General features: G+C 43.9%; 1 protein-coding gene across 1 annotated transcript in view; it reads left to right on the forward strand.

Moving 5' to 3' along the window:
• The window catches only part of LOC103232922 (uncharacterized), a 66,420-nt gene that overhangs the window by 14,201 nt on the left and 31,169 nt on the right, over positions 1-21,050 (forward strand). The window lies entirely within an intron of this gene.

Below are 21,050 nucleotides of genomic sequence, written 5' to 3' on the forward strand. Positions count from 1 at the left end.
TACTGCTTTCTTTGCTGTCTAGATTAATTTCAACAAACCATTTATTTACCTCTCCCTTCCCTGTATTCGTCTCCCCACACCATCTTTCCCAGCAGTGTTTTGTCACCTCCCTATGTTTTACATTTACTCTCCCAGCAGCTGTCTACAAGCTTATATGGGATCCCTTGTATTTTACAGAACATCTTCCCTTTGTAGACCTTGTGAATTCTTAGAATGCTATTCTTCTCCAAATCTTCTGTATACAAAACTCTCAATTGCATGGAGATTTTTGCTGTTTGCAAGAATATCAGTCTTAAAAGAGTGTGAAGATAAACCTGGACACCCTATTCACTTAGGGCATTCCTTTCCCTTCTAACCTCCCAGGTTTCTCTTCATTTAGGCATGTGTAACTCTTCCAGCATTGTTGAGAACATTGACTAAGATAATGCATGTGAAGATGCTTTGTAAGCTCTAAAGCACTATAGAAATTTCACTGATACTGTTTATCTGTGACCTTCACATTACAAAGATCGTGCCCAAGAAGCCAGCAGAGGAAGGAAATGATTCGAAGGGAATGTCAGAAGCATCTGGCCCACAAAATGATGGGAAGCAGCTGTGCCCCCCAGGAAAACCAAGTACCTCTGAGAAGATTAACAAGACACCTGGTAAGAGGAAACAAATCGGGAACAACCCCTCTGGCTTCCCTGGCTATGTTCAGGTGTGAGGACTGGGTGTGTGGCATGGATCCCAGAGAAGCCTGGGTCCAGGCTGGGCTGAGGAGCTTGCCCAGCTCCAGATGAGATGTTAGAGATGACATCTAGAGACACAGACTGGAGTTGTCATCCATATAAAAAACCACGTGACTTGGGGCAAGTCTTCCAAATTTTCTCAGCTCCAGTTTCCCTGTCCATAAGATGGAAATAAAGAATCATAGTTCATAAATTATTTGGAAGTATTAAATTTAATCCTGAAGTCCTGATGACATGAAACGTGCTCAAGCAATTCTATCTTTGATAACCTGGGATCATGTCTTACTCAGCTCAATGCCTGATACCCAATACAGGTGTACTTCAGAGATATTGCAGGTTCAGTTCCAGACCACTGCAATAAAGAGAGCCTCACACTTTTTTTTTGTTTGGTTTCGCAGTGCATAAAAACATTATGTTTACACTATACTGTAGTCTCCTAAATGTGCGATAGCGTTATGTCTAAAAATATACATACCTTAATTTTAAAATAATTCATTGTTTAAAAATGCTAACAAACTTCTGAGCTTTCAGGGAGTCATGCTCTTTTTTCTGGTGGAGGGTCTTGCCTTGGTGTTGATGGCTGCTGGCTGATCAAGGTGGTGGTTGCTGAAGGGTGGAGTGGCTATGGCAGTTTCTTAAAAGAAGACAACAATGAAATTTGCCACATTGATTAGCTCTCCCTTTCATGAAAGATTTCTCTGTAGTATGTGATGCTATTGGATAGCATTTTACCCACAGTAGAACTTCTTTCAAAGTTGGAGTCAATCCTCTCTAGCTGTGAAAGGTTTAGATGGCATCACCTTCCAATAGAAGGCTATTTTATCTATATTGAAAATCTGTTGTTTAGTGTAGCCACCTTCATCAGTGATCTTAGCTAGATCTTCCGGATAACTGGCTGCAGCTTCTCCATCAGGCTTCTCCTTGCACTTTTATGTTATGGAGACAGCTTCTTTCCTTAAACCTCACAAACCAACCTCTAGTAGCTTCACACGTTTCTTCTGCAGCTTCTTCACCTCTCTCAAGCTTTCATGGACTTGAAGAGAGTTCGGGTGTTGCTCTGAATTAGACTTTGGCTTAAGGGAATATTGTGGCTGGTTTCATATTCTATCCTGACTTTCTCTATTTCAGCAGTAAGGCTGTTTTGCTTTCTTATTCTTCTGTTCACTGGAGTATTAGTATTAGTATTTCCTTCAAAAACTTTTCCTTTGCATTATATACTATTATTTCCTTCAAGAACTTTTCCTTTGCATACACAGCTTGGCTATTTGGTGCAAGAGGCCGAGCTTTCAGCCTGTCTTGGCTTTCAGCATGCCTTCCCCACTCAGCTTAGCCATTTCTAGCTTCTAATTTAATGTGAGACATGCGACTCTTCCTTTCAATTGAACACTTGGCAGCCACTGTAGGGTTGTTTATTGTCCTAATATCAGTGTTGCTGTGTCTCAGGAAATATGGAGGCCCAAGAAAAGGAAGAGAGAAGAGAAGAGCTCCTCGGTGGAGCAGTCAGAACACACACAACATTCTTCGATTAAGTTTGTCATCATCTATGGGTGCAGTTCCTGGTGCCCCCCAAACAATTACACACAACAGGGTGATTATAGGCAATAATAACTTAATCGTACATTTAAAAAAAACTAAAAGAGTGTAAATGGATTGTTTGTAACACAAGGATAAGTGGTTGAGGGGATGGAGACCCTATTTTCCATGATGTGATTATTACACATGGCATGCCGGTATCAAAGCATCTCACGTACCCCATAAGAATATACACCTACTGTGTACCCACAAAAATAAAAAACAAAAATTAAAGGCCTAAAAAACAACAAAGACAATGACTCATTAAAAACGGTGACTTATGCTGTAATCCCAGCACTTTGGGTGGCTGAGGCAAGCAGATCACTTGAGGTCAGGAGTTCGAGACCAGCCTGGCCTACATGGTGAAACCCCCATCTCTACTAAAAATACAGAAATTAGCTGGCTGTGGTGGCTGGAGCCTGTGATTCCCAGTTAGTGCAGGGGCTGAGGCAGGAGAATCCCTTGAACCTGGGAGACGGATGCTGCAGTGAGCTGATATCACACCACCGCACTCCAGCCTGGGAGACAGAGTAGGTTTCTGTCTCAAAAACCAAACAGCATCTCTTGCCTACAGTGGTTTGAGCTTTGGTCTTGTCTCCTTGGGTTTCTCTATCAGTCTGATCCCATCTACTCTATTTCCCAGGAATGCCTCAATATATCTGGTGGACCACTGACCTGTTTTCCTATTTTCCTCCACTGTTAAGAATCGACCCTTGAAAACATTTCTTCCCAGTTCAATGGAATGTTGAGTGGGGCACGGGATCTATCTGCCGTCTTGCTCCAACCATCTGGTTTTAGATATTTTATGTATTTTTGTCACTATATAAGTGTAATTTTTCTCAATTTGGTTTTCTAAATGGTTGTAATTGGTATGTAGAAGGCCTATTATTTTATATAATATATTGTTTCCTGTCTGGGTGCAGCTTCCCCTGCATTTTGGCACAAGACTCAATCTGTTTTATTCTCCAAAACAAAACTGACAGGCTGTGTGTGGTGACTCACATCTGTAATCCTAGCACTTTGGGAGACCTAAGCGTGTGGATCACCTGAGGTCAGGAGTTCAAGACCAGCCTGGCCAAGATGGTGAAACCCCATCTCTACTGAAAATACAAAAAAAAAAAAAAAAAAAAAAAAAAAAAAAAAAAAATTAGCCGGGCATTGGTGTGTGCCTGTAGTCCCAGCTACTAGGGCAGCTGAGGCGGGAGGATCACTTGAACTCGGGAGGTGGAGATAGCAGTGAGTCGAGATTGTGCCACTGCACTCTCTAGCCTGGGTGACAGAGAGTATGTCTAAATAAAAAAGAAAAAGAAAAAAAGAAAATTCACTTCACAGGCAATAGATAGTGATAAAAGGATAATTTATGGAAGATTTCATAGGGGAGACTGATGGAAAGAAAGGAAGTATATATTTTACAGAGCTAGGCAGTTCACTGCAGAAATCACCAGAACTGCCTTTTCTCCAAAAATATTACCCATAAGCTATTCTACTACTGGTTCTTCTAGTCTTTCCCTCTATTCCAAAACCTCAAATTATCCATTTCCTTATTGGGGTAATTTTCCTCTGCCCAGATCTGGGTCCTCCACAACACTTAACACTGTCTTCGAGTGTGTGAATTCCCATTGTTTTAGCTCAGGTTCCCAAGAAAACAGGCTTTGGGCCATATAGGACACCTCTAGACAGACTATACTGAGAAACCATGCTTGGAACGGTGCATGGCGGGAGAAGAGAGGGAATTTACGTACCTGTCTCTCACTCCTGGTTCTTTTTCTTATTGGTCAAAATTTACCCACAGGCACAAACTCCCCCACACTTCTAGATTGCATCATCTGCCCCTTTGGCAGCTGTCTGGGAAGCCAGATCCCACACTTTGAAGTGTAGTGTTTCATACAATCCAAAAGTGGTCATATAGGCCAGGTGTGGTGGCTCATGCCTGTAATCCCAGCACTTTGGGAGGCCAAGGCAGGTGGATCATGAGGTCAGGAGTTTGGGACTAGCCTGGTGAGCATGGTGAAACCCCGTCTCCACTAAAAGTCCAAATTTAGCCTGGCATGGTGGCCCGTGCTTGTAATCCCAGCTACTCCATGGGCTGAGGTAGGAGTATTGCTTGAACCAGGGAGGCAGAGGTTGCAATGAGCCGAGATCGCATCACTGCACTACAGCCTGGGCAACAGAGGGAGACTCCCTCTCAAAAACAAACAAACAAAAGCCAAACAAAGAAACAATAAAAAATGGTAGCAGAAAACAAAGTTTGGATATGTAGCTAACTGACCTGCTTGTACAGCAGCAGCCAGGGGTGAAAACTAAATACTCCCAGGCAAGTCCTAAGTTCACCAAGTAACTGGAGTACCCATCTGCAATAGTTAATTGCCTTTATCTGAAAGAAAAATAAAACTCATATCTCTATGACAAGCAGGTGCTTACAGCTTGGAGCAAGACACCTAGGCTAACCTCCCCTGGTGACAGGGAGACAGGGACATCATCTTCCTCGATGTTCACATTTCAAAGAGATGGCTCCAAGGCCCTGAAGAAAGACATTCCTAGGGTACAAGTGTGGTGGCTCATGCCTGTAATCTCAACACTTTGGGAGGCTGAGGCTGGAGGATCACTTGAGGCCTGGAGTTCAAGTTCAAGGCATTCCTGGGTTATAGAATGGCCAGAGGCTTACAGATCAAAGGAATAACTTACAAATACAAATTTTCTCGAGGAAATCCTCTAGGGAAAGTGAAATGGGGAAAGGTATCTTCTTGCGGTTTTGGCAACAGGAAAAATTCAATTTTATGTTTAGTTACCCTTACAATTTCCCCCTTTTGTTATTCTTTTATAGTAACAATACAATTTTCTAATTATCGCCGCTGCTATTTCTGTCTTTCTCTGGGTAGTTTACAGCCACCTAGATTGCCAGCAAGTCCACAGTAAGATGCAAAGCAAAGCAATTATCGGGATTATAATAGAATGATTTCTTTTTTTTTTTTTTTGGGAACAGAGTTTCACTCTCATTGCCCTGGCTGGAGTGCAATGGTGGGATCTTGGCTCACTGTAACCTCTGTCTCCTGAGTTCAAGCGATTCTATTGCCTCAGTCTCCCAAGTAGCTGGGATTACAGGCATGCGCCACCAGGCCCAGCTAATTTTGTATTTTTTGTAGAGATGGGGCTTCATCGTGTTAGCCAGGCTGGTCTTGAACTCCTTACCCCAGGTGATCCGCCCACCTCAGCCTCCCAAAGTGTTAGGATTACAGACGTGAGCCACCATGCTCAGTCTAGAGTGAATTTTTAAATTCAGTATAATATTCACCTTGCCAGGGGGCGGAGCGACCATTCAACACATCATACTGGTTAATTGCGTGAAAGTCAAAATAAATTATAGAGAGAAATCCCTAAATCAAATGCTCTATTTGGGAATCACAAAATTGCAATTCAGGGCATACACACGGACTAGGGTGGTCTTCAGTATGTGCAACAAAGAAGCAGAAGTTGGAAGTTTTATTAGAAAGAAAAATGTTCCATATTGTTTTGAAATGAGTCCCATTGGCACTGGAGAAGCTGGTTCATTTGCACAATCAGCTTTCACATTCCCCCTTTTGATCAACATCCTTCTTTGAAAACCTCACTGATCAGCCATCTTACAGTGAGGCTTCATTGTCACTCCATGCCAGGATGGACCTGGGCTGGTCGTCTTTGTCCCATGTCAAGGGAAAGGTAAGGGAGTCGATATCAGGGACATGGGCCACATTTGAGCCACAAAGAGGTCAGAAGAAAAAAAAATTCAGGGAGATTTATCTGGAGTTCAGCATCAAGTTTCATCTCGTTAGTGCCATCCGTATTAGCAATCTTCTTGACGCCCTGGGCTAACATTATCCTGTTGGGAGAACTGGCTTAACAAATATTGGACAGGCAACAAGAACAGAGCTCAAAGATCATAATCCAAAAATAATTAACAATTGGTTTGCTTTATTTTATTTTATTTATTTTATTCAGATGGATTCTTGCTCTGTTGCCCAGGATGAAGTGCAGTGGCGTGATCCCGGCTCACTGCAACCTACATCTCCCGGATTCAAGTGATTCTCCTGCCTCAACCTCTTAAGCAGCTGGAATTACAGATGCTCACGACCATGCCCAGCTAATTTTTTTATTTTCAGTAGAGATAGGGTTTCACCATGTTACCCAGGTTGGTCTAGAACTCATGACGTCAAGTGATCTGCCCACCTTGGCATCCCAAAGTGCTGGGATTACAGGTGTGAGCCACCGCACCCAGCTATAATTAGCAATAGTATAATAAATTTAATTTGTACAATGGTTTTAAACCAAGATCCCAAGCCTAAGGACCACCAGCTAAACGAATCAAAAACCTATGGGGGAATTGAATGAGGCCTCTTGTAGTCTTTGAGTAGCATTTTAGGACTGGTTCAATTAAAGCAGAGTGCCAACTCTATAAAAGGGACCACTAGGTGAATTATAGGATTTGGGGGTCAGGTTCTGTCAAATAAAAATGTGGACATTAAGGGGGTAAGAGCCCCATTATGATATGAAGACTCATTCCGACGTCTTGGGAAAAGCTGTCTACAGTGTGGAAACATCATCCCCTCACCCTGATTTGTCGTTCAGATGTCTCTGGTTACTGCATTGGACAGTTTGGTGAACTTTTTGGGTGGTCCATACATCAGGCACGACAATTGTTCCTTAAAATTTATGCACTTTTATCTTATAGGACTTGTAAATCAAAAATAAAATCCTAACCCCTGCCACCCCACAACTACCTGAATGGACTTCTTCCTCAGTCAGGGCTCTTTTAAAATTTAACCTGAGAGACGGTTTCAGGCAATGACAGGAAATGGGGGTCAGACATACCTCATTATACCTCTCTGGCATCAACATCAACACAGACTTGAAGTCTGGTAAGAAACATGTTACAACCTATTCTCTCTGTAGCCTAGTACCCGAAGGCTTCCTCTGCAAATGAGAACTTGGGTCTCCACAATGCTTTATCTTAACCCTGGCATTCCTTTCTGTTGTTCCTAGAGTTTTGTTTTGTTTTGTTTTTGTTTTGAGATGGAGTCTCTTTCTGTTGCCCAGGTTGGAGTGCAATGGGCGGGACCTCAGGTCACTGCAACCTCCATCTCTCGGGTTCAAGCAACTCTTCAACCTCCACTAGCTGAGACCACAGGTGCGGGCCACCACACCCACCTAATTTTTTGTCCTTTTAGTAGAAAAGGGGTTTTGCCATATTGCTCAGCCTGGTCTTGAACTTCTGGCCTCAAGTGATCCATCTGCCTCGGCCTCCCAAAGTGCTGGGATTCCAGGCATGAGCCAACGAGTCCGGCCTACTAATTAGGTTTCTTTTTGCTTAGGAAAACTGAGCTTTGAAAGGGTTAAGTTTTTAAGTCCGTGTAACTTTCTGTATTGCTTTTGAAGTCTGTTGACTATCACTCTGGTTAAATGAGTGATTTATTTCCACAGTGACCCGTGATCCTGTTTTGAACAAGTGTTTTGAGCCTTTTAACATCTTTGACAAACTTCCCCCAAATCCAATTCTTTTTTAATTTATCTATTGCTGTCGAACAAACTAATCATATTCTAATTTAAGTCTTTTTAACCTGAAATTGACTTCGAGATTTACCAGTGAGGCCCCTGGAGAGCCTCAAAGAATGTGTCTCGCACTAGGCTTATTTGATATATTAGATTATATGAAAAGCAATGTCAAATAAAAAAAAACACTAATTGCTGTTTACATCTATATAGATATGTTATTGATGTTAATGTTCTGAAGATCACATAAATTTTACAGAGTTCTGATGGTCCTGGTGTGACGCTATCAGTCATGATTCTGGTTGTTATCTTAAAATGTTCTATATAATAGAAATAACTGAATTTTTTCTCAATTGTGGACCTTTCATCAGATCTTAATCATTACTATTCTAAGCTTTATCATCTACAGTGCTGATTCTTCTCTAAAGGCATCCAGAATCAAATTCATAAAAAAGATTTTAACAAGTACTATTGAATATAGATTTGTAATAACTTCCAGATCAATGAACTAAATAATTTTTCAAAACTCTAATGAAAACTGATGGTTTCATGCAACTGATCATCAAGATCAAGCAGAACAAAATTACGTGAGGCTAAATAACTGATAATGTTTTTATGAGCTCTATTTAAAACTTTATTTATTCTTGGGCTTGGCACAGTGGCTCACACCTGTAATCCCAGCATTCTCGGGCTGAGACAGGAGGATCCATTGAGTGCAGGACTTCAAGACAAACCTGGGCAACATAGGAGACTTGGTTTCTAAAAGAAATTAAGGAAAAAAAAAAAGCTTTGTTTTTTACTTAAATGTTTGGTTTTCCACATTTAATAAAATGTTCAGGTGGGGTGTGGCGACTCACTTTGGAAGCCAAGGCAGGAGGATTGCTTGAGCCCAGGAGTTCAAGACCAGTCTGGGCAACATGGCAAAAGCCTGTCTCAAAACAAAAAACAAAAAACAAAAAAAAAACCATTAGCTGGGCATGGTGGTGTGCGCCTGTGGTCCCAGCTACTTGGGAGGCTGAGGTGGGAGGATCACTTCAGCCAGGAGGCAGAGGTTGCAGGGAGCCGTGTTTGCACCACTGCACTCCAGCCTGTGCAACAGGGCACAACCCTTTCTCAAACAAATGAAAAAAAGAGAAAATTTTCTCTGTTAAACTATCTATAGTTTATAACAATTTGGTAAAGTATACTTTTGTAAACTAAGATGGAAAGGTTTGCTTTCTCTTTCTGCTCCATTCTTCCAGAATTCAGAAACTATTTGTAAATATTCTTATGGCAATATGGCTATATACACAGGTCCAGTAAAAACCTGCTCTTGGTGACTCATTCAACTCCAACATGGCAAAAATCTCCAGGTCTACAAAGAGTCCCTGATTGCTGTTTTCCAGAAATAGACTGGAAAGGATGGTTATAATAGCATGCACTCCAAGATGGAGTTCCCAAACTTCATGAATAGAGAACTGGATGCCTTCACAAGGAACCGGAGGGCCCCAGTGTCCTTGACCACAAGTTGAAGAAACTGGACCTCACTAGTGATGGGCAGCTAGATTTCCAAGAATTTCTGCATCTGATGGATGGCATGACTGTGGCTTACCGTGACTCTTTTCTCAAAGCTGCCCATTCCAAGAAGTGGATCTGAGGATCCGTTGGGCCTGGTTTCCAAGCCACCCTCTTTCCTTCCAGCCTCACCATCACCGTCTCCTCACAGCCCACACGTCCCCTGGGCCCAGCACACCCACCACCTCATGCAGGCCCTGCCTGCAGGTAGTAATACAACCATTCCCTCCTGCCTGCAGCTCCCCACTCCCTCTCCACCCTGCCCCTCCTCCCCCTCCCCTCTCCTGCCTCCCCTGCCCTCCCCTCTCCTCCTCTCCTTTCCTCTCTTCTCTCAAGCACACCTACCACCTCATGCAGGTAGTAATAAAACCATACTTTACTTTTCTCTTCTCTTTCTTTTCTTCCTTTTTTTTTTCTTTTCTTCTTCTTATGTTTTTTTCAGAGACGGGGGTCTAGTTATGTTGCCCAGGCTGATCTTGAACTCTTGGACTCAAATGCTCTCCCAACCTTATGGGATTATAGGTGTGAGTCATTGCACCAGGCCCATTTTTTTTTAAACACGAAAAAAAAAATCTGCTCTCTCTTTATAGATGGATACAATTAAAAACATTGGTTATAGGGCCGGGCACGGTGGCTCACACCTATAATCCCAGCACTCTGGGACGCTGAGGCACATGAATCATCTGAGGTCAGGAGTCTGAGACCAGCCTGGCCAACATGGTGAAACCACATCTCTACTAAAAATACAAAAATACGTAGCAGGGAGTGGTGGCACACATTTGTAATCCCGGCTACTCAGGAAGCTGAGGCAGGAGAATTGCTTGAACCCAGGAGGTGGAGGCTGCAGTGAGCTGACATCTCACCACTGCATACCAGCCTGGGTGACAGAGCAAGACTCTGTCTCAAAAAGAAAAAAAATTGGTTATATTACCAAGGCTTTCATCAAAATGCATGGAATGCCTGACTTCAAGTGTTTTTAGCTTTACAGTAGGTAAATAAAACAGTCACTTTCTGACAGGTCCAGGAACCTTCAGAACGTAGGTGAAATCTAAAGTCGGCCTTGGTTTTACTTTCTATCCTCAAGAGGTTTTTAAATCTAATATTCCCAAGTGATCAATATATAGAGAAAAATTATGTTGCTAAAAATTACTGTAATAGACCTGTTATTAGATTATAGCTGTCTTGTTTTTTTTTTTTTTTTTGCTTGTTTCTTTGTTTTTAAGACAGAGTCTTGCTCTGTCACCAGGCAGGAGTGCAGTGGCGGGATCTTAGCTCACTGCAACCTCCACCTCCCGCATTCAAGCGATTCTCCTGCCTCAGCCTCCTGAGTAACTGGGACTATAGGCTTACGCCACCATGCCCAGCTAATTTTTGTATTTTTAGTAGACAGGTTTCACCATGTTGGCCAGGATGGTCTCGATCTCTTGACCTAGTGATCTGCCCACCTCAGCCTCCCAAAGTGCTGGGATTATAGGCGTGAGCCACTGCGCCCCACCGAGTTCTTCTTATCTAAATATAGACTAGACTAGATCCAACTTTTTCCCATAAAATTACTAAAAACAGAAACTGCTCTGTTCCTGAAGTCTGCTGATGAAAACAGACAAACTCTGGAAAACATTTGAAGAGATTTATTCTGAGACAAATGGAGTGACCATGGCCCATGATTCGGCCTTAGGAGGTCCTGAGTTGCCCAAGGAGGTCGGGGTGCAGCTTGGTTTTATACATTATATGGAGACTCAGTCAAATACTTTTAAGTAATACTTTGGTTTGGTCTAGAAAGGCAGGACAACTCGAAGCAGGGGCTTCCAGTGTATAGGTAGATTTAAAAATTTTCTGGTTGACAATTGGTTGGATTTATCTAAAAACCTAGCATGGGCTGGGCACGGTGGTTCACGCCTGTAATCCCAGCACTTTGGGAGGCTGAGGCCAGTGAATCACCTGAGGTCAGAGATCGAGACCAGCCTGGCCAACATGGTGAAACCCTGTCTCTACTAATGATACAAAAAAATTAGCTGGATGTGGTGAAGGGCGCCTGTAATCCCAGCTACTCAGGAGGTTGAGACAGAATTCCTTGAATCCGGGCAGCAGAGGTTACAGTGAGCTGAGAACGCACCATTGCACTCCAGCCTGGGCAACAGATCTAGACTCTGCCTCAAAACAAAAACAAAGAAACAAACAAAAATGCCTAGGATCAACAGAAAGGAATGCCTGGGTTAAGACAGAGGATTGTGGTGACCCAAGTTCTTATTTGCAGAGGAAGCCTTCAGGGACTCAGCTTCAGAGAGACTAGGTTGTAACATGTTTCTTATGAGATTTAAGTCTGTGTTAATGTTGATGCCAGAGAGGTATAATGAGGCATATCTGACCCACACATCCTGTCATGGCCTAAAATGGTCACTTAGGTTAATTTTAAAAGAGCTCTGGCTGAGGAGGAAGTCCATTCAGATGGTTAAGGGTGGTGGGGGAACGGGGGGTTGCTTAGGATGTTATTTTTGGTTTACAAATCCTTTAAGATAAAGCTACATGCATTTCTTTCTTTCTTTCTTTCTTTCTTTCTTTCTTTCTTTCTTTCTTTCTTTCTTTCTTTCTTTCTTTCTTTCTTTTTCTTTCTTTCTTTCTTTCTTTCTCTTTCTTTCTTTCTTTTCTCTTTCTTTCTTTCTCTTTCTTTCTCTTTTTCTTTCCTTTCTTTCTTTCTCTTTCTGTTTCTTTCTTTCTTTCTTTCTTTCTTTCTTTCTTTCTTTCTTTCTTTCTTTCTTTCTTTCTTTCTTTCTTTCTTTCCTTCCTTCCTTCCTTCCTTCCTTCCTTCCTTCCTTCCTTCCTTCCTTCCTTCCTTCCTTCCTTCCCTTCCCTTCCCTTCCCTTCCCTTCCCTTCCCTTCCCTTCCCTTCCCTTCCCTTCCCTTCCCTTCCCTTCCCTTCCCTTCCCTTCCCTTCCCTTCCCTTCCCTTCCTTCCTTCCTTCCTTCCTTCCTTCCTTCCTTCCTTCCTTCCTTCCTTCCTTCCTTCCTTTTTTCTCTTTCTTTTCTTTTCTTCTCTTCTCTTCTCTTTTTTTTTTTTTTGAGACAGTCTTGCTCTGTCACCAAGTCTGGAAGTGCAGTAGCAAGATCTCCCGAGTTCAAGCGATTCTCCTGCCTAACCTCCCGAGTAGCTGGGACTACAGGCACGTGACACCATCCCTGGCTAATTTTTTGTATTTTTAGTGGAGGCGGGGTTTCACCGTGTTACCCAGGATGGTCTCGATCTCCTGACCTTGTGATCCACCCACCTCGGCCTCCCAAAGTGCTGGGATTACAGGCGTGAACCACCGAGCCTGGACAAAGTGCATAAATTTTATGGAATGAGGCCGGGCACGGTGGCTCACGCCTGTAATCCCAGCACTTTGGGAGACCGAGGGGGGCGGATCATGAGGTTAGGAGATCGAGACCATCCTGGGTAACACAGTGAAAGCCCGTCTCTACTAAAAATACAAAAAATTAGCCAGGCATGGTGGCAGGCGCCTGTAGTCCCAGCTACTCGGGAGGCTGAGGCAGGAGAATGGTGTGAACCCGGGAGGCGGTGCTTGCAGTGAGCCGAGATCGCACCACTGCAGTCCAAACTGGGTGACAGAGCGAGACTCTGTCTCAAAAAAAATTTTTTTTCTTTTATGGAACAAGTCTCATGCCTGATGTTTGGACCACAGAAAAAGTTCACCAAACTGTCCAGTGCCATAACCAGATACATTCCAGTGACAAATCAGGATGAGAAGTTGATGTTTCCACACTGTAGACGGCTTTTCCAAAACGCCAGAATAAGTCTTCATATATAAAGAGACTCTTACCTCCTTAATGTCTACATTTTTCACTTGTCATAACCTAACTCCCAAATCCTTTGATTCATCTAGTGGTCTCTCTTATAGAGTTGGCACTCTGCTTTAATTCAACCCAGTACTAAAATGCTACTCAAAGACAGCAAGAGGTCTCATTTAGTTCCCCTATAGTCCTTGACTTGTCTTGAGATCTTGATTCAAAACCATTGTACTAACTAAATTTATTATACTATTCCTAATTATAGCTGGGTGCAGTAGCTCATGCCTGTATACCCAGCACTTTGGGATGCCAAGGCAGGCAGATCACTTGAGGTGAGGAGATTGAGATCAGCCTGGCCAGCATGGTGAAACTCCATCTCCCCTGAAAATACAAAAGTTAGTCAGGCGTGGTGGTGAGCGCCTGTAATCCCAGCTACTTAAGAGGCTGAGGCAGGAGATTCAGTTGAACCCAGGAGGTGGAGCTTGCAGTGAGCTGGGATCACGCCACTGCACTTCATCCTGGGTGACAGAGCAAGACTCCATCGCAATAAAATAAAATAAAATAAAATAAAATAAAATAAAATAAAATAAAATAAAATAATTGCTAATTATTTTGGTATTATGATCTTTGAGCTCTATTCTTGTTGCCTAATACTTGTTAAGCCAGCTCTCCAAACAGGATAATGTTGGCCTAGTGCTTCAAGATGAATGCTACCATAGATGGGACTAATAAGATGGAATTTGATGCTGAACTCCAGACAAACATGCCTGCATTTTTATTCCTTCTGACCTCTTTGTGACTCAAATGTGGCCCATGTCCCTGATATTGACTCCCTTACCTTTCCCTTGACATGGGACCAAGACAACTGGCCCAGGTCCATCCTGGCATGGAGTGACAATGAAGCCTCACTTTAAGATGGTTGATCAGTGAGGTTTTCAAAGAAAGATGTTGATCAAAAGAGGGAATGTGAAAGCTGTGCGAATGAACCAGCTTCTCCAGGGCCAATGAGCCTCATTTCAAAACAATATGTAACATTTTTCTTTCCAATAAAACTTCCAACTTCTCTTTGTTTGTTGGACATACTGAAGACCACCCCAGTCCGTGTGTATGCCCTGAATTGCAATTTTGTGATTCCCAAATAGAGCATTTGATTTAGGGATTTGTCTCTATAATTTATTTTGACTTTGACACAATTAACCAGTATGATGTGTTTAAAGATCCCCCCGCTCCCTGACAAGGTGAGTATTATACTGAATTTAAGAATTCTTTCTAGGCAGGGCATGGTGGTTTAAGTTTGTAATCCAAACACTTTGGGAGGCCGAGTTGGGCGGATCACCTGGGGTAAGGAGTTCAAGACCAGCCTGGCTAAAATGGTGACACCGTATCTCTACAAAAAATACAAAATTAGCTGGGCCTTGTGGCACATGCCTGTAACCCTAGCTACTTGGGAGGCTGAGGCAGAAGAATCGCTTGAACACAGGAGACAGAGGTTGCAGTGAGCCGACATCGCACCATTGCACTCCAGCCTGGGCAACAAGAGAGAAACTCCATCCCGAAAAAGAAAATTATCCTATTATAATCTTGATAATTGCTTTGCTTTGCATCTTACTATGGACTTGTTGGATATCTAGGTGGCTGTAAACTACCCAGAGAAGGAAACAGCAGGGGAAATTATTAGAAAATTGCAGTGTTCCTATAAAAGAATAACAAACGGGGGAAATTGTAAAGGTAACTAAATACAAAGTTAAATTTTTCCTGTTGCCAAAATGGCAAGAAGAGACCTTTCCCCATTTCACTTTCCTTAGAGCATCTCCTTGAGAAAATTTGTATTTGTAAATTCTTCCTTTGATCTGTAAGCCTCTGGCCATCCTAAAACCCAGGAGGGTCTTGAACTTGAACTCCAGGCCTCAAGTGATCTTCCAGCCTCAGCCTCCCAAAGTGTTGGGATTACAGGTGTGAGCCATCAAGCCCAGTCCCTAGAAATGTCTTTCTTCAGGGCCTTGGAGCCATCTCTTTGAAATGTGAACATCGAGGAAGATGATGTCCTTGTCTCCCTGTCACCAGGGGAGTTTAGCCTAGGTGCCTTGTTCCAAGCTGTAAGCACCTGCTTGTCACAGAGATATGAGTTTTATTTTTCCTTCAGATAAAGGCAATTAACTAACACAGGTGGGTACTCTAATTACTTGGTGAACTTAGGACTTGCCTGGGAGTATTTAGTTTTCACCCTTGGCTGCTGCTGTACAACCAGGCCAATTACCTACATACCTGGACTTTCTGGTTTTTCCTACCACGTTTTTGTTTGTTTTTTGTTTTGTTTTGTTTTTGAGACGGAGTCTTGCTCTGTCGCCCAGGCTGAAGTGTAGTGGTGCGATCTCAGCTCACTGCAACCTCTGCCTCCCAGGGTCAAGTGATTCTCCTACCTCAGCCTTCTGAGTAGCTGGGATTATAGGCGTGAGCCACCACGCCTGGCCTCTGCTACCACTTTTGGGTTGTATGAAATACTACACTTCAAAGTGTGGTATCTGGCTTCCCAGACAGCTGCCAAAGGGGCAGGTGATGCAATCTGGAAGTGCAGGGGAGTTCGTGCGTGTGGGGTAAATTTTGACCAATAAGAAAATAGCCAGGAGTGAGAGACAGGTAGTAAATTCCCTCTCCTCTCCTCTCCTCTCTCCATGCCCTGTTCCAAGCATGGTTTCTCAGTATAGTCTGTCTAGAGGTGCCCTGTATGGCCCAAAACCTGTTTCCTTGGAAACCTGAACTAAAATAATGGGAATTCACACACTCGAAGACAGTGTTAAGTGTTGTGGAGGACCCAGATCTGGACAGAGGAAAATCATCCCAATAAGGAAATGGACAATTTGAGGATTTTGAATAGAGGGATGGATGGACTAGAAGAACCAGTAGTAGAATAGCTTATGGGTAATATTTTTGGAGAAAAGGCAGTTCTGGTGATTTTTGCAGTGAACTGCTCAGCTCTGTAAAATGTATACTTCCTTTCTTTCCATCAGTCTCCCCTATGGAATCTTCCATAAAGTGTCCTTTTATAACTATCTATTGCCTGTGGGGTGAATTTTCTTTTTTTGTTTTTCTTTTTATTTAGAGATAGGGTCTCTGTCCACCAGGCTGGGTATGTAGTGGTGCCACCTTGGCTCACTGCAATCTCTGCCTCCCGAGTTCAAATGATCCTCCCGCCTGAGTTGCCCTAGTAGCTGTGACTACAGGTGCGCATCATCAATGCTCAGCTAATTTTTTTTTTTTTTTTGTATTTTTAGTAGAGATGGGGTTTCACCATCTTGGCCAGGCTGGTCTTGAACTCCTGACCTCAGGTAATCCACATGCCTGGGTCTCCCAAAGTGCTGGGATTACAGGTGTGAGCCACCACACCCAGCCTGTTAGATTTCTTTTGGAGAATAAAACAGATTGAGTCTTGTGCCAAAATACAGGGGAAGGTGCACCCAAACAGGTAACAAAGTATTATATACAATAATAGATAGGGTTTCTACATACCAATATTAACCATTTAGAAAACCAAATTGAGAAAAATCACACTTATATTGTGACAAAAATACATAAAATATCTAAAACCAGATTATTGGAGCAAGATGGCAGATAGATCCTGTGCCCCACTCAACATTCCATCGAATTAGGAAGAAAATGTTTTCAAGGGTCAATTCCTAACAGTAGAGGAAAACAAGAAAACATGTCAGTGGTCCACCAGATATATTGAGGCATTCTTGGGAGATAGAGTAGATGGGATCAGACTGATAGAGAAAGCCAAGGAGAGAAGACCACAGTTCAAATCACTGTAGGCAAGAGATGCTGTTTGTTTTTTGAGACAGAGACTTATTCTGTCGCCCAGGCTGGAGTGCAGTGGCATGATCTCATCTCACTGCATGCTCTGTCTCCCGGGTCCAAGTGATTCTCCTGCCTCAGCCCCCGCAGTAACTGGAATTCACAGGTGGCCCCCACCATGGCAAGCTAATTTTTATATTTTTAGTAGAGACAGGGGTTTCACCATATTGGCCAGGCTGGTATCGAACTCCTGACATCAAGTGATCTGCCTGCCTTGGCTTCCCGAACTGCTGGGATTACAGCGTGAGTCACTGCGTCCAGCCAAGAGATGCTCTTTGTAACAAAGCTTCTGAAAAACTCCAAACCCAGAATCAACAAAAAAACAGGGAGCTGGAAAGGGCCTTAGGATAATCATCAGGTAGGTTAATTTAAAAGTTCATTTGAAGCATCTGAATCAGCCAGATTTCCCTCCAACATCACAAACAGGTTGCCTGGCAGTAGCCACTTTTGCCTCTAAGATGATACTCTGATAATCGTTCATTAAAGAAAGTGAAGGCCTGGCGAGGTGGCTCATACTTGTCATCCCAGCACTTTGGAAGGCTGAGGCAGAAGGATTGCCTGAATCCAGTATATAGAGACCAGCCTGGGCAACCTAGTGGGATCCTGTCTCTGCAGAAAATACAAAAATTAGCTGGGTATGGTGGTGTGTGCCTGTAGTCCCAGCTAGTTCGGAAGCTGAAGTGGGAGAATTCCTTGAGCCCAGGAGATCGAGGCTGCAGTGAGCTGAAATTGCAGCACTGCACTCCAGCCTGGGAGACAGAGTGTGATCCTGTCTCAAAAAATAACACAAAAAAGTAATGCATCACTGGGCATGGTGGCTCATGCCTGTAATCCCAGCACTTTGGGAGGCTGAGGCCAGGGAATCATGAGTTCAGGAGATTGAGACAATCCTGGCTAACACGGTGAAACCCAATCTCTACTAAAAATACAAAAATTAGCTCGGCATGGTGGCAGGTGCCTGTATTCCCAGCTACTCGGGAGGCTGAGGCAGGAGAATCACTTGAACCTGGCAGGCGGAGGTTGCAGTGAGCCAAGATCTCACCACTACACTCCAGCCTGGACAACAGAGCGAGACTCTGTCTCAAAAAAAAAAAAAAAAAAAAAAAAAGTAATGTATCAGAACTTGATGTAACTTCAGCCCTTCACAGTAATAATAAAGGAGAGAAACACATTTGTGGAGAGAGGACCATGTTCACTCTTTATCTATCCATAATAGACAGATAGTCAGGAGCTTTATATAACCAAGGAACCTAAGGAAAAATGTTCCCTGTCATGACTCACAATCTTCCAGCCACCCCTCCTTGCACCTGTCCTGTGGGCTGGGAGACCCAACTTATGGATTCCATCTTCCCAGGGAGAAAGAAAAATCAAATCCTTCAGTATCTCTCTTAGGGTATCCTCTCCTCTATTTGCCTGGAGGATAAGGCTCTCGATATCTAGTAGTCGAATGTTACATTTGCATAATATAGAACTATATTGGGATAAAATAGAATTTGTTTCCTCTGAGACACAGGTAGAGGTACGTCCACACTGACCCAGGTGGCAGCCACCTCTTCCTGCAGTGCCAGGCAGGACATGCTCACAGATCTGGGGAACCTCTGCTGCTCCTGGAACCCCACAACCTCCTTCCTGGCACCCTGTCCCTCTGGCGGTTGTGGCAGCCCACACTTGGCCTTGGGCATCCCCTGCTTCTTTGCCTGACCCTCTTCTGCCCACACTGCATATCTCTGTCTCCCACTGTCCCACTATGACCACGATTGCCTCTCCCTCCCTGCACTCTCCCTCTCCTACGGCTCCTTGTCTTGGGAAAATGAACCCACAGCCTCTACCTTGCGAATGGGGACAGAACCCCGGGCATGTTCAATTCTCCCTCCCTCCATCACACACATTTGTCCTCCTTAATGTTTCTGAAGTCAGTGAGCTCCAAACTCAGCCCCTCCTGCCCCTGCCAGCTGTAGGACCTGTGACAAGACGCCTACCATCTCTCTGGGACTCCATCTCTCATCTATCATATAGGCATAATGATGATAGTGTCCTCCTTCCAAGGCTGGGGAGAACCAGGAGGCCAAGGTGATGGGCTATGGACTGCCAAAACAGCGCCAATCCTGCCTCCACCTGGGGCTGGTGTTTCAAGTCCGTTGCGTGTGAATGGAGCTTTAATGTCTCCATTCACACACAATGGTTTGTTCTAAAATAGATTCCCCTCTGCCCTTCCCTTCCCCACAGCTGTGTCCCCTCTGCACCGTGCAGTGGTACCTATGAGAAAGAACTGTCCCATTCCCAAATCATCGTCCCCACCCCAGCCCCCAGGCCCTTGGTTGGTGAGACCCTTGATGGGCAGTCTCATGCTTCTGTCCAGGGGACTTTCCCACCGTTGCTCCCCTGCATGGAGACTAAGTGGACTCTTCTATTCCCTGTCCATCACAGGGTCTACTGTGCACACATCTTCCTCATTCCTCCACGTTCCCCAGATGACGACTTCATCTGTGTCTCCTCCCACATACTCCCAAATGGACCGTCCCAGACCTTGAACTTGAAATTCGTTCAGAGAGCAAAGGCCAAGATGCCCAGTCACCTGCTGCAGAATCCTGCTCCAGGACTGAAGTGTATAGTCTCTATCAAAATAAAAACTGGAGGCCAGGCACAGAGGCTTACACCTGAATCCTAGCACTTTAGGAGGCCAAGGTGGGAGGATCACTTGAGCCCAGGAGTTCCAGGCTGCATTGAGTTATGATGATGCTACTGCACTCCACCCTGGACAGAGGAAGACCCCATCTGTAGAAAAAACAGACAGACAAACAAGCAGACAAAACCAACAACTGGAAACATCCTCCTCTAGAATGGTGGTCAGGAACATCTGCCTGCCTTGTTCCCTGATGTCTCTCCAGCACCTAGAACAGCGCTCAGCACGAGGATGCACTCATTAGTGTTTTGTTGAATAAATGACTCCTTTGATACAGCCATTCCACTTCTAAGAATCTTTCCTAAATAAATATTCACACACTTGCAAAGAGCTGTGTGCACAATAATGGGAGGAGCAAACAACCGGGGAACGTTTGCAAATGTTTATTAACTGTCAGTAACTGATACAGGGGAATCGGATGAGGGGAGTACATGCTGAACAGAAAACAGGGTGTTGGGGGACTTGACACATGGCAATGGGGAAATGCAGATGGGAGATACTTATAGTGGTACTTGGTGTGTGTGGGGTGTGTGTGTGTGTGTGTGGTGTGTAAATGCAGAGGAAAAATCTGAAATTAAACACTCAGACCTGCTGTCAATCGCCACATCTGGGGAGAGAGGAGGGAAGTGCTTTGCTATTCTATGCAGAGAATACCTGACAATACTTGTTTTCTGAGCTAGGTACATGTATACACAGACCAAAATATGCATTAAGTATGTCTTGCTCATCAACGAAAATGCTAATATCTAACAGAATGGCATACCGTAAGAAAATACAACAGAAATGCTAACAAGGAACTCTTGGCACACTAAGAAAAATGATGCTCAACTTTTCACTGTTGTGAACACTCGCTTTCACTTGCTATGCACCTGATGACGAGGGGTCTGCAGCCATGCCCATGTTCTTGAAAGGTCACCAAATTCTGCTTCTCATCATGGGCATGTGTCATATCTCTGAGGCTGAGGCAAGAAGAGAGAAGGAAAGTAAGTGGCAGTGAGTTGCCACTGCCTGATAACTCAATCTCATCTCCTCCTGACGTGCAGACCCTGTACACTCCGATTCTGCCCTACATCAGGACCTGCACACGCTTTCCACGGTTCCTCGAAGTGAACCATCTGCACATGCCACAGTAACTTCCTTGCCTGGTTTATCCATTTCTAGGCTAGAGGAAGGTGTGGCCCACGTATCAGGACGGACCTGGGGTTTGGGAACCCACAGCATCCTGGGTAGGGAGGAACCCTGGATATACAGGGCAGGGAGTAGAAAGAGCATGGGAAATCTCATCATTCAACCTCAATGCTGTACCCTAGAAAATTATGAGAAGGGAATGATTTGGGGAACAAGTGACAAGATGGG

The sequence above is a fragment of the Chlorocebus sabaeus genome, chromosome X (genome assembly GCF_047675955.1).
Source record: "Chlorocebus sabaeus isolate Y175 chromosome X, mChlSab1.0.hap1, whole genome shotgun sequence".
Classification (NCBI taxonomy): Eukaryota; Metazoa; Chordata; class Mammalia; order Primates; family Cercopithecidae; genus Chlorocebus; species Chlorocebus sabaeus.